Source organism: Arvicanthis niloticus, chromosome 2 (genome assembly GCF_011762505.2).
Source record: "Arvicanthis niloticus isolate mArvNil1 chromosome 2, mArvNil1.pat.X, whole genome shotgun sequence".
NCBI lineage: Eukaryota > Metazoa > Chordata > Mammalia > Rodentia > Muridae > Arvicanthis > Arvicanthis niloticus.
In genome coordinates this window covers 82,122,048-82,134,244 of record NC_047659.1, presented here as the reverse complement: position 1 = coordinate 82,134,244, position 12,197 = coordinate 82,122,048, and the positions used below count along the sequence as shown (strand labels likewise).

Sequence of the window (12,197 nt, the reverse complement as noted above, 5' to 3'; positions counted from 1 at the left end):
ACTCAGTAGATCTTGGGGCAGGCCTGTGAGACTCAGACTTCTGCAGATCTTGTGGACAAGGCTCTGGGAACCACACTTGGAGAACTGCTCCTCTAGGCAGCTCCAGTAGAACTGCCTCTATCTCTCTGAGGAAGAGGGTGGTGTGTGGTGTGGTGTGTGCGTGTGTGTGTGTGTGTGTGTGTGTGTGTGTGTGTGTGTGTGTGTGTGTAGTGCGTAGTGCATAGTGTATGTGCGTGCTCTCATACTCATGGTTGAATATCCTTTCCTGTTAAGTTACTCCCCTGCCTGTAAGCTTGATCATAGTTCTACCTTCTTGGCAGCTTTGTCTGCCAATTTCCCAGTCCTAACTGACTGATGAGATAGGCCGGCAACTTCCTTCCAACTCAGACCAAGCTTGTGGCTCCTTTCTCTGTGATGAACAGTTGTTTGTTCATCTTACCAGGATTTCCCAACTACAGCAAACAACATTAAATCAAATAGTAAAGAAGTTGACACATTCAGTTGTCTCTGGACTCTGCTGAGGAGAGGTGCTATCTCAGGATAAAGTATCTTTATGCTCTTGCTCAGTGTCTGAGTAATAATTACATCACCACCATCATCATCACCACCACCATCATCAGAGCAATGGCAGCTTCATTCTATATAGGGAGTTCTGTGTACCTGGAAGTGGTTTTAAATACAAACATTTATGTAACATAAATTCACCTAACGTCCAATTCTCTATGAAGAGATAAGTCATTATTTCTAAGCTACAGGCAAAGAAACTGATGCACAGAAAGCTAATGTGGCTTGTAATTACATGACTTTGAAGCAGGAGAACCAGGATTCAAATCTATGTAGTGTCAAAGTATGTGCCCCCGCCCCTCCGAGTGTTGTCTGTATTTCTGTTGTTTATATGTCTGTTACAGTGCTAAGAATGAACATAGGATGTCAGTTCCTCCACCACTGAGCTCTATCTGAAGGCCTTCCTTTGCTTATTTATTTTGAAACAGGCTCTTTCTTAGTTGTCCATGCTGGTTTTCAACTGGTAGTATAGATTGGGCAAGCTTTGAACTTGGGAACTCCCACCTCAGCCTTCTGAGTAGCTAGAACTGCAGGCCTGTGCCCATTAGGTCCATGTTCTTTTTTAAAATTAATAAATTAACTAATTAATTAATTCACTTTACATCTCACTCCCCCCTCCCTGTGTCCCCCTCCCACGATCTTTCCCTCAATCCTCCCTCCCCTTCTTCTTTGAAAGGTGGAGGCCCCCCAGGTATCATTCCAACCTAGCACATCAAGTCTCTGCAGAGCTAGGCGCTTCCTCTCCTACTGAGGCCAGACAAGGCAGCCCAGATAGACCATATCCCACAGACAAGCAACAGTTTTTGAGATAGCCTCACTCCTGTTGTTCAGGAACCTCATGAAGACCAAGCTTCACATCTGTACATATGTGTGGGTCATGAGGAGGATGGCTACATCCAGCTCATGTCTGCTCTTTAGTTAGTGGGTCAATCTCTGAGAGCCCCAAGGGTCCAGGTTAGTTAACTCTCTTGGTATTTCTGTGGAGTTCTTATGTCCTTTGGGCACATCAGTCCTCCACTGATATAAAAGGGTCCACAAGCTCCATCCACTGTTAGGCTATGGGTCTCTGTATCCTTCTGAGTTAGCTGCTGGGTAGAGCCTCTCAATGGATAACCATGCTAGACTTCTGTTTCTGTATGCAAGCAGAACAGAGTAACATTAATAGGGCCAGGGATTGGTGCTTGCCCATGGGATGGGTCTCAAGTTGGGCCAGTTATTAGTTAGCTTCAGTCTCTTCAATTCTTGTAGATAGGATAAATTTTAGGTTGAATGTTTTGTGGGTAGGTTGCTGTTCCTACACTATACTGAGGTTCCTATAACACCTGCTGGCGAGGATGTGGAGCAAGAGGAACACTCCATCATTGTCAGTAGGAGTGCAAACTTATACAACCACTTTGGAAATCAATTTGGCAGTTTCTCAGAAAATTGGGACTAGGTTCATGCTCTTAAACACAATGGCACAGCCATAGCTCTCACATTATTTGTTTTTACTCTTGTCTTGTATTTTTGGCATCTTAGCCTGAACTGTAATAAAAACAACAACACAAACACAAATTACGACAAAAGAAATATATTTCTAAAGAGCTCTTGAGGCAAAGAAGTAAGAGAGAATGAAGGCACTGAGTGATTTAGGTTGGTTAGCACCCATCTCATGGCTTGCATAGATTTAATCCATTAATGACTTCCTCACACAAGGCACACAAATGTTGTCTGTTTGAATGCATTAATGATAAACTCAGAGTCGAGGATAATACATTGCTGTTTCATTAAGGACAGAAACCAAAGCACTTCTCCTGGGTCTCTGTCAAGCAACAGCGAGTCCAAATTGTCTATTGCATGAATCCTTGCCTGCCTAAAGATTGTTTGTAAAGTTGTCCCTTTGTCTGTGTCTGTCCCTGTTTGTCTGTCTGTTTGAATGTGTTTGAATATGTCTGAGTAGGTCTCTGTTGTGTCTGTCCCTATTAAAGGGATTTTCTTTTCCTTTAACAGCACAGAAAGCATCACATGGGGAAGTCATGAGGGATACTTTACAGAAAATTTGTAACCGTTTTACAAGGTATTAAATCATCAACTCCAAATGACCTCAGATGACCCATAAAACCAAAAGCATTACAAACATCTTTAACTAACGAGCAATATTTATATGCTATTGTGGATATTCACATACAAGGTCACTTTCAGCCTATTTGCTGTTTCCAGTAAATAATTATCACAACACATATGCATTAGTGTTGGGTCAGGGATGGAAGAGTATATAACTTAAGATTATAGTTTCTATTAGTTTAGATTGTAAACATGCATTACAAAGGAAATCCACAGCAAGTAAGGTTGGTTATTACATTCTTCTCTTAAGGAAGGTTAAACAAACAGGCTGAGTACACAGTGGGATAGTCTTAAGTAAATTTTAAAGTTTGTTTTTTTTATTAACTCTGGCTATGAGGTCCAGCAAAAGTTTCAGTTCATTACAATGTAGGAGATATTTTATAATGTTGCCATTGCCATAGTAGCTCATGAGAAGTGGCTTCTCAGTAAATCTTTGCATGGTGAACAAACTACCTAATAATTTTCTAGAGTTTCTCTTATAAGGTCATTAATTTCAATCAGGAAAATTCCACCATCATGACTTCTTCACTTTCCAAAGCCTCTTCCTCCTATTATCACAACCTGGGGTTAAGACTTCAACCTATGAAGTTGAAAAGACCATCCTACCAGAAGCAATCTAGAAATTCAATACAATTCCCATAAAAATTCCAACACAATTCTTCACAGACATGGAAAGATTAATTCTCAATTTTATATGGAAAAATGAAAATCCCAGGATAGCAAAAACAATTCTTAACAATAAAAGAACTTCTGCTGGAACCACCATCCCTGACCTCAAGCTGTACTACAGAGAAATAGTAATAAAAAAAACTGCATGATATTGGTACAGAGACAGACAGATCGATCAATTGAATAGAATTGAAGACACAGAAATAAAAACACACACTTATGGATATTTGATCTTTAATAAAGAAGCTAAAAATATACAATCGAAAAAAAAGAAAGCATCTTCAATACATGGTGCTAGTATAACCATATTTATCACCTTGCAAAAAGCTCAAGTCCAAGCGGATCAAGGACCTCAACATAAAACCAGATACACTGAATCTAATAGAAGAAAAAGTGGGAAAGAGCCTGAACTCAATGGGCACAGGAGGAAATTTCCTAAACAGAACTCCAACAGCTCATGCTCTAAGATCAAGAATTGATAAATGGGACCTCATGAAACTGGAAAGCTTCTGTAAGGCAAAGGACACTGTTGATAGGAGAAATCGGCAACCTACAGATAGGGAAAAGAATCTTCATTAACCTCATCCAATAGAGGGCTAATAATATCCAAAATATATAAAGAACTCAAAAAGCTAACCTCCAGAAAAACCAAACAACCCAATCTAAAAATGGGGTATAAGCAGAGAATTCACAACACAAGAATCTCAAATAACCAAGAAACACTTAAAGAAACTTTCTCAAGTCCATAATTGATCAGGGAAATGCAAATCAAAATGATCCTGAGATCCCACCTTACAGCAATCAGAATGGCTAAGATCACAACAGGTGAAAGCACATGTTGGCGAGGATATGGAGAATGAGGAACATTCCTCCATTGCTGGTGGGATTGCAAACTTGTACAACCACTCTGGAAATCAATCTGGAGATTCCTCAGAAAACTGGAAATAAATCTACCTGAAGACCCAGCTATAGCACTCCTGGGCATATACTCAAAATATGCCCCACCATACTACAGGGGTACATGCTCCACTATGTTCATAGAGGCCTTATCTGTGACAGCCATAAGCTGGAAACAACCCAGATGTCCCACAAAGGAAAAATGAATACAGAAAAAGAGGTTCATTTACACAATGGAATACTATTCAGCCATTTAGAATGAAGACATCATGAACTTTGCAGGCAAATGGATGGACCTAGAAAATATCATCCTGAGTTAGGTAACTCAGACCCAAAAGTACATGCATGGTATGTACTCACTAGTAAGTGAATATTAGCCAAAAAAAAAAAAAAAGTACAGAATATCTAGGATACAATCCACACTTGTGAGGTAGAAGAAAATCATGGAGGCAAAGGTATGGGGAGCCGACAGAAGGTGGCTATCATCCTTGCAGCCATCTTGAGCCATATACCCTGACAAGAGACTTGTTTTCAACAGCTTACAACAGCTGAGCACACTCTGATAACATCTTGTTTCATATACCCAGGATTTTCCCTTGGGTGTGTGTGACTTAAAGGTGTGACTTAAGAAGTGAGACTTATAAAAGGCGAGAGGCAGACAGAAGAGGGGACTGGAAACTTGGAACTTGGAGGCACTAGGGACTAGGAACTAGGGACTAGGAACTTGGGACTTGGGACTTGGACTAGGAAGAGAGACTTGAGAATAAACGGAACTGAATCACACTCTGTCTGGTCTCCATTCTTCAAGTCTGCCCTCACTCTCTCTCTCTTGCTGAACCCTGCCCCACGGACCGGAGCAGCAGTACGAGCAGGAACAATTTAGCCCCCAAAGCTTGGGGCAGTGCGGGCTCTAACAATTTTGGCCCCCAAGCTTTTGTCAGTGCAGGTTCCAACATTTGGCAGAGCGGTCCCCGACACAAAGGGAGTGAGAAACTTTAGTGGTAGAGGGGTCTGGAGGACAAAGGGGGGAAATAATCAGGTATCAGGAGGGGAGACAGGAGAGAAGCCCTAAGGGTCAGCAGAATTAATAGAAATATGCAACCTCAGGAGTTGGAGGACTTTCTAGAAAATACAAGAGACCTGGGAGGTAAGAAACTCTCAGGACTCAAAGGGAGGGCCCTTAGATGAAATGCCCAACAATGGGGAAAGGAAACTCAAAGAGTCCACCTCCAGTAGGAAGACAGAGTGTCAAGTGGAGGGATGAGGTGGCCATCCACAGTCAAAAACTCTGACCCAAATTGTTGGTGTCTAAAAGAACCACAGAGACAAAAATGGAGAAGAGACTGAGGGAAAGGAAGTTCAGTGACTTGGAATCCATTTCAAGGGGAAGCTCCAAGACCTGACACTATTACTGATGCTGTGGTAGACAGGAGCCTAACATGGCTGTCCTCTGAGAGGCCCAACAAGCAGCTGACTGAGACAGATGCAAATACTTATACCCAACCATTGTACTGAAGTCCGGGAACCCCTGTGGTTGAATTAAGGAAAGGTTGGAAGAAGCTGGGGAGGAGGGCAACCCCATAAGAAGGCCAGCAACCTCAAGTAAGCCAGACCCCTGAGATCTCTCAGACACTGAGCAGGCAGCTGGTCTGAGGCCCCAGACACATATAGAGTAGAGAACTGCCTGGTCTGGCCTCACTGGGAGAACACTCTTGAGAAACTTGAGGCCCCAGGGAGTGGGGAGGTTGGTGAAGATGGGGAGTGAGACATCCTCTTGGAGACATGGGGGAGGAGGAATGGGATAAGAAACTGTGGGAGGGAGACCCAGAGGCAACGAATGGATTTTAAAAATAAATAAATAAATAAAAGTAATAAAAAAAAAAAAAGAAAATAGGAGGAGAAAACGGCATAACGGTCTCATGTCTCCAATACTGTATTACTTCCCATTTTGTCATACTGGTTTCCTTTTTGTTTTCTGCTGTGGATGATAAATTCCAAGGTCTATTTGTACTTTTTTTTTTTTTTTTTTTTTTTTTTTTTTTTTTTTTTTTTTTTTTTTTTTTTAGTTTTCAGAATTGTGTATGTTAATTTGTCTTTTGTTTCTGGAAATTACAACTCTTACATTGTTGAAGTTATTATTTCCTTTATACTGAGGGCTTTTGTCTGAAGATTTTGGAAGTGCTTCAGGAAAATTGATACACAAGTACCCTCAACTGTGTTCCTCACTGTAGATTTTTGACATCTTGTACATACTCCTTTACCATATTAAAATAATGATGTTGAAAAAAAAAAAAAAGAAGTTGAGAAGAACACCAGCATTCAGACTATAGCAGTAAATACACCTATTTTCTATCTACCTGGTGCCAAAAGGTATTCTGTGTTTCTCTTTTCTTTTTAAACCTGAATTGGTGTGTGTGTGTGTGTGTGTGTGTGTGTGTGTGTGTGTGTGTGAATTGAGACAAATTATGTAGAAATATGGTGCATGAAAAGAGAGATGCTGTTAGGTTTAATGGTTGTATGAAAGACATGCACCTAAATGATGCTTAAGATGGCTAAGTTCAGTAGATCATGAGCTTCTTTCTCAATGGCAAGTTTTTGTCAGTAGAAGTCAAGACCAGCCAGGGCAAACTCAAATCCCAACTGGAAAGAATATCAGGGAGACAGTTCTTATAGAGATAGAGACAGATCAGACAAGGAGAAAGGAAGTAGTGACTTGGTAAGCACTAGCCACAGGATGAGACTGTTAGGCCCCAAGAAAAGACAAAGGTAGAAAGTAGCATTTATTAGTTACTTTTTATTGTTGTGATAAAAATAACATTACCAGCTACTTATAGAAAAAAAATAAGTTAATTTGGGCTTACCATTCCAGAGGGTTAGAATCCACGAAGACAGAGTGAACACACGGTGGAAGGACCAAGAAGATAAGGACTCCCATCTTGAACTACAAACAGGGAGCAGAGAGAGCAAGCTCCTAGAAATGGCAAGTCTTTAAACTCTCAAAGACCTCTGCCAAAGACGAGCCTCTTCTAACAAGACCATACTTCAAAAGCCTCCACAGTCATCACTACAAACTAAGACCAAAGTACTCAAATACTCAAGACAGTGGGGGACATCTCATTCAAACCACCAGATAGTACCACAAATTACAATGAAAGATGTAGCCTGCTGTAAAAGAAGAAAAGGGATAGCCAGCACAAGCTATGAGAGTGGAAAGCAGCCTGCTTCTGCTCTGCCTTCCGATCTCCATCATGGTGGCATCTGCAGCAGACGGAATCCAACTGGAGGCCAGAGCCTGTTGTCATCCATACAAAGCAATGTCAGAGCAGTATCCCCCAGAAGCAGAAATGGGTCTAGGGCCACCAGTGGAGATTAAACAGCACAATAGCAGATGCAATGTGGCCCCAAAGGGGGATGCTTCTAGTAAGTGCACAAGACACATTTGTTGCTTTGAATTGAACAAGCCAAATGGAGAAATCGGTTGTGCATAAAGGGAATGTAGAAGGGACAACTGGACCCTGGACCTCTAACGTTTCATTTTCAGCTTATCTGAGCAAATGAATCGTCAGATTTCACTGCCGCCTGGGGACTTGAGGCCCACATGTGCTGGAGGAGTTGTACTGCTGGTGCCTGCACAGTGCTTCAAGCTGTAATTATATCCTCCACCTCCTCAGAATGTCTAGACTAGATTATGAGAGCTGAGAAAAAAATGACTGCAGCTTTCTGTAGCCCTCAAACCAGTGAGAAGTCCTTGGTGAGACCCTCCTCCTGGTGTATGCAGGAGCAAGTCCCCAGAAGGAGCAACAATTTCAGCATGAGAAATGAAGATAAAAAGGGAACAGGGGGACCTCATTTGAAAACCTCAAGAGAAAAAAGTCTTGTCAAACATCAGTGATGGAAGCCCAAAGGAATATTTCCAAAGAGCTCCAGGAGAAGGTTTTTAATGACTTATTGGAATATTCATAATTCTACCAGGTACCACAGGGGTTCTCATGTACAACTTTGGGTCCCCAAGACCCTCACAAGGGATCTATAAAGTCTAAAGGGTTTTTATATTAACACTGAGAGATTGTTTTCCCTTTCTGTTATGTTTGCATTTGCACTGATAGTGAGATAGGAAAGATATGGGAAGCCACCAGCACTATAACACAACCAAGGCCGTGTCACAAACCAAACCAGTGAACTGATTTCTTCATTGCCATCTGCCTGCTGTAGAAAAACATGGCACTTTACGTAAATGTGTATTTGACGAAAGAGAATAATTATTCATTATATTTCAGTCCTTGAGCACATGACTTTTTATCATTTTACATGAGAAAATGGGAAGCTCATTATACCTTGATTCACATTGGAGAGAAGGCACCTGTGTGAATGTCACAGCTGCAATCCTAACCAGATTCTCTATTCATAGATCACGATGTGTACATGATGTAACAGAGGAGCACTCATGGTACTCAGACCCTGGTATTGTGCGGGAATACTTAGCTTCTAAGTACAAACTAGCTAATAAAGTTTAAGATAATATAAAATTTCCACTATGATGATTCCAAATGTACACTACAAATAACGTTTAAAAAATTTGTATACAAAAGGTTGGGGAGATGGTTTGATCAGTAAAGGTATTGCTGTACAAGCATGAGGTCCTGAATTTGATCCCTAGGTCCACATAAAAATCAGGCAAGGTGATGCACATTCAGTCCCGTGGAAGTAGAAATAAAAGGATCCATGGAGCTTACTGGCCAGATATTCTAGCTTAGTTAAGGTTAAGGTGAGGAATTCCAGGTTGTCATAAATAAATAAATAAATAAATAAATAAATAAATAAATAAATAAAATAAAGTGAAAAACAACTGAGAAAGACCCAGTGTTGACTTCTGGCCTCTAAATACAGATGCTCCTATAGACTCTCATCCCCCCCCACACACACACACACAGACACTCACAACAATTTTATGTTTTGATATAGTATCAAGAAAATCTATTAAAATATACCTTCCTATAAATGCATATCTATATGGAGATAATTTTCTTAACCACAACTAAACCAATATACAGGAACACATTAAGTTCTAAATGAATTATGAGAATATGTCTTCCACTAAGTCATATGTTAAAGAAATTCATAAAACTGTTAATTTTCTAGCTATATATTTTAGAGAAATCCAATTGTTTGACATAATTAATTAAAATGTTAATTCCAACTAAAGGCTATAGCTCAAAACTGAAATTCTAGCATTCAAGAGGCAGAGCAGGCTTATTACCAAAAATCTGAGGTCAGCTTGAGCTACAATGTAAGTTACAAACCCCCAACCCTAGTTTTGATATTTGCAACACAACCAAGTCTCAAGAAATATCTCAGAAGAGGGGCTAGGAATATTGTGAAAGCCAAAGGACTAAGACAAGTGCTTCAAGATACTGTCTTCTAGACTTGGTTGCTCTAATGAACTCTCAATAATATGGTTGCTATCAAAAGAAGACACCTCCTATCATACCAAAATGAATAGGAATAAATTTCATAAAGCTCACTCCTAGATGAAGAGCTACAGGCAGTCAATGGCTGCTGAGGGAGGGAGAATTCATTTTCTTCAATGATGGGCCCCCTGATAAGATTCCCACTTCTAAGTGGTTAGCCCTAAACCCATACACATATAGGAAACACTAATTAGCTTAAGTAGATTTTAAAGATACAGTGTATATGCATATATAACAATAGTAATTATAGGAAAAGGATCATGAGAGGAGATGGTGGTGTGATATGGTGTAAACTCACCTTTTCTAGTTTTTTTCTGAGCTCTGGCTGGCTGTCTCAACTCAGATGTTCTGGCTCTGGCTGGCTGTCTCAACTCAGATGTTCTGGCTCAAAACTCTTCTCTAAGTTGACTGATTCAAACTGGCTTCTCTCAGCTTCTTACTGAATTGCTCTGCTTAGAAAAATTGCCTCTGAATTCCGTGAACTAAACGACACTGACTGCACTAACTGCAGGAACTGAACTGAACTGAATGGGACTGGACAGAACCTCATAAAGTAAATGGAATTCAACCGCATTTAACTGAACTACACCAAACTACATTGAACTGAACTCAGCTGAACTCCACTGCATTGCCTAAACTCAACTGAACTACACTCATTAAATTGCCTTCCACTTCTGACTCACTTTGTGCTGCTCCTAAGTCACCTCTCTTTCCTGTCCATTCTCATGAGAGCTAACTTATTCCCTCTGACTCATTCTGACAAATCTTTTTCTGATTAGTCACTTTGTCTGCTCCTCAAGTAAGTGTCACTTTCAAACATGGCTGCTTCCTTCTACAAACTAAGTTTGTCTTCATTGTTTGGGATTGAAAATGCAAACTAAGGGCATGTCTGTATTCCAGCCAAAGGGATTAAAGGTAAATCATTCCAGCTGGATCACACAGACCTAGAGGGTCTTTCTTTGGATGTGATCCCTTTCAAGAGCAACCATATTACTGGATTAAAATTTTTCTACAATATAGAGTGGGGAAGAGATGGAAATGACATACATACACTATACCCATATGAAAGTCTCAAAAACTTAAAATGGTAATTATGTAATCAATTCATTATTATATTAACTAAGTTTTTCAGTTATAACTTCTAGTTTAATAAATAGCTATTTATCTAATCCACATTTTAAGATGTAAAATACAAATTTTGGGAGGGGTTCTCAATAATTTTTTTAAGAGTACAAAATTGTACTAGAGCCAAAATCTTTTGAGAAGCACCATTGTACTGAAGCCTCGGCAAGGCAATGAAATTCCAGAACTGAGAGCTTCCTGGCGACTCAAGAAAATTTGTAAGGCAAACCTAGGTAGAAAAACAGTTACTGGCTTCAGAACTACCCAAGAACATTATAAGAATTCAAATGAATAAATATCTAATTAAATGTCTGCAAAATGGCACCAGCACATTAATGTCATTAACTGTCTAAATTCACATTCATAAAGATTTCATTATGTCTACTGCAATTTAATGGTTCAGTTTTCTCACTTCACAGATCCCCTGAAGTACACACATTGATTGTAGGGAACTCATAAAGCAAGCACAAGTTAAACGAAAGTTTACATAAAGCCAAATAACTTCTAAAATAAAAATAAAAAATCCTTATAAAAATTTAAAATGAAGGTTTTTAGTGTGGAGTATGGATATAGTTAATGTGTTTGATATGCTGCAGAGAAAGAGAGAGAAAGGCCTCCAGATGTCAGAATGTGCAACCCTGTGAAAGCCCAACTTTAAATACAGCATTACTTTTCCTTTAAATTATACCCACCCAAAAATTCTTTAGTAAAATGGAATATCCTAACTATGCTAAAGAGACATCTTCACCAAGGCAAACTTGTTGCCCTTACCTTTGGCAGAACAAGGGAAGAAAAGACACAATGAAAAATGCAATAAACTGCTCAGAACAGCCAGAAAGCCCGAGGGGAGAGAGAAAGCAGATGTTGTTCTTTAGGTCCCAGCAATGGCACAGCAGGTCAGGCCTAGGGCTCCTGGCAGGAGAGTTAGTACAGTCCTCACGCCCAGACTCATCATTATGTATGAGCAAAGCAGGGCTAATTGTTTCATCATGCACATTTCATCAGGGACAGGGAAAGTTCGGGGAAAGGCACATTTTCCAAAGGCTGCATGGCTAAGGCAGGGTTACCCAGCAGCCTGCCCCACTCCTATTTGTCAGGCACAGCTTCTCTGGTACCTTAGGAGCATATTCCCTGACTGGCCAGTAGTGCCCAGGATTGCAGAGACCTTTCTTGACTTCCTCACCTGAAAAGTCTCTTCCTCAGTTTTCCCAATCCCACTGACAAAAGTTAAACAGTGCTGGCCCTCACTTAACTTTGTGGTCTCAGACATGGAGACAACATGTCTGCCTTTCTGCATAGATCTCCTATTGTATTAAAGGCAGTTGGTTTTCCTCGTTATCTTACTTTTCCATAGCTTTTGCTATAAGAGCATTC

At 40.2% G+C, this 12,197-nt stretch overlaps 1 long non-coding RNA gene across 2 annotated transcripts in view; it reads right to left on the bottom strand.

Annotated features, from left to right (window-relative positions):
• Positions 1-11,731, bottom strand: part of LOC143441392 (uncharacterized) — a 41,797-nt gene extending 30,066 nt beyond the window's left edge. For both annotated transcript variants that reach the window (XR_013108739.1, XR_013108738.1), the window contains exon 1: positions 11,595-11,731. This is a non-coding gene — a long non-coding RNA (uncharacterized LOC143441392). The remainder of the gene's footprint in view (positions 1-11,594) is intronic.
• Between the last annotated feature and the right edge of the window lie 466 nt (positions 11,732-12,197).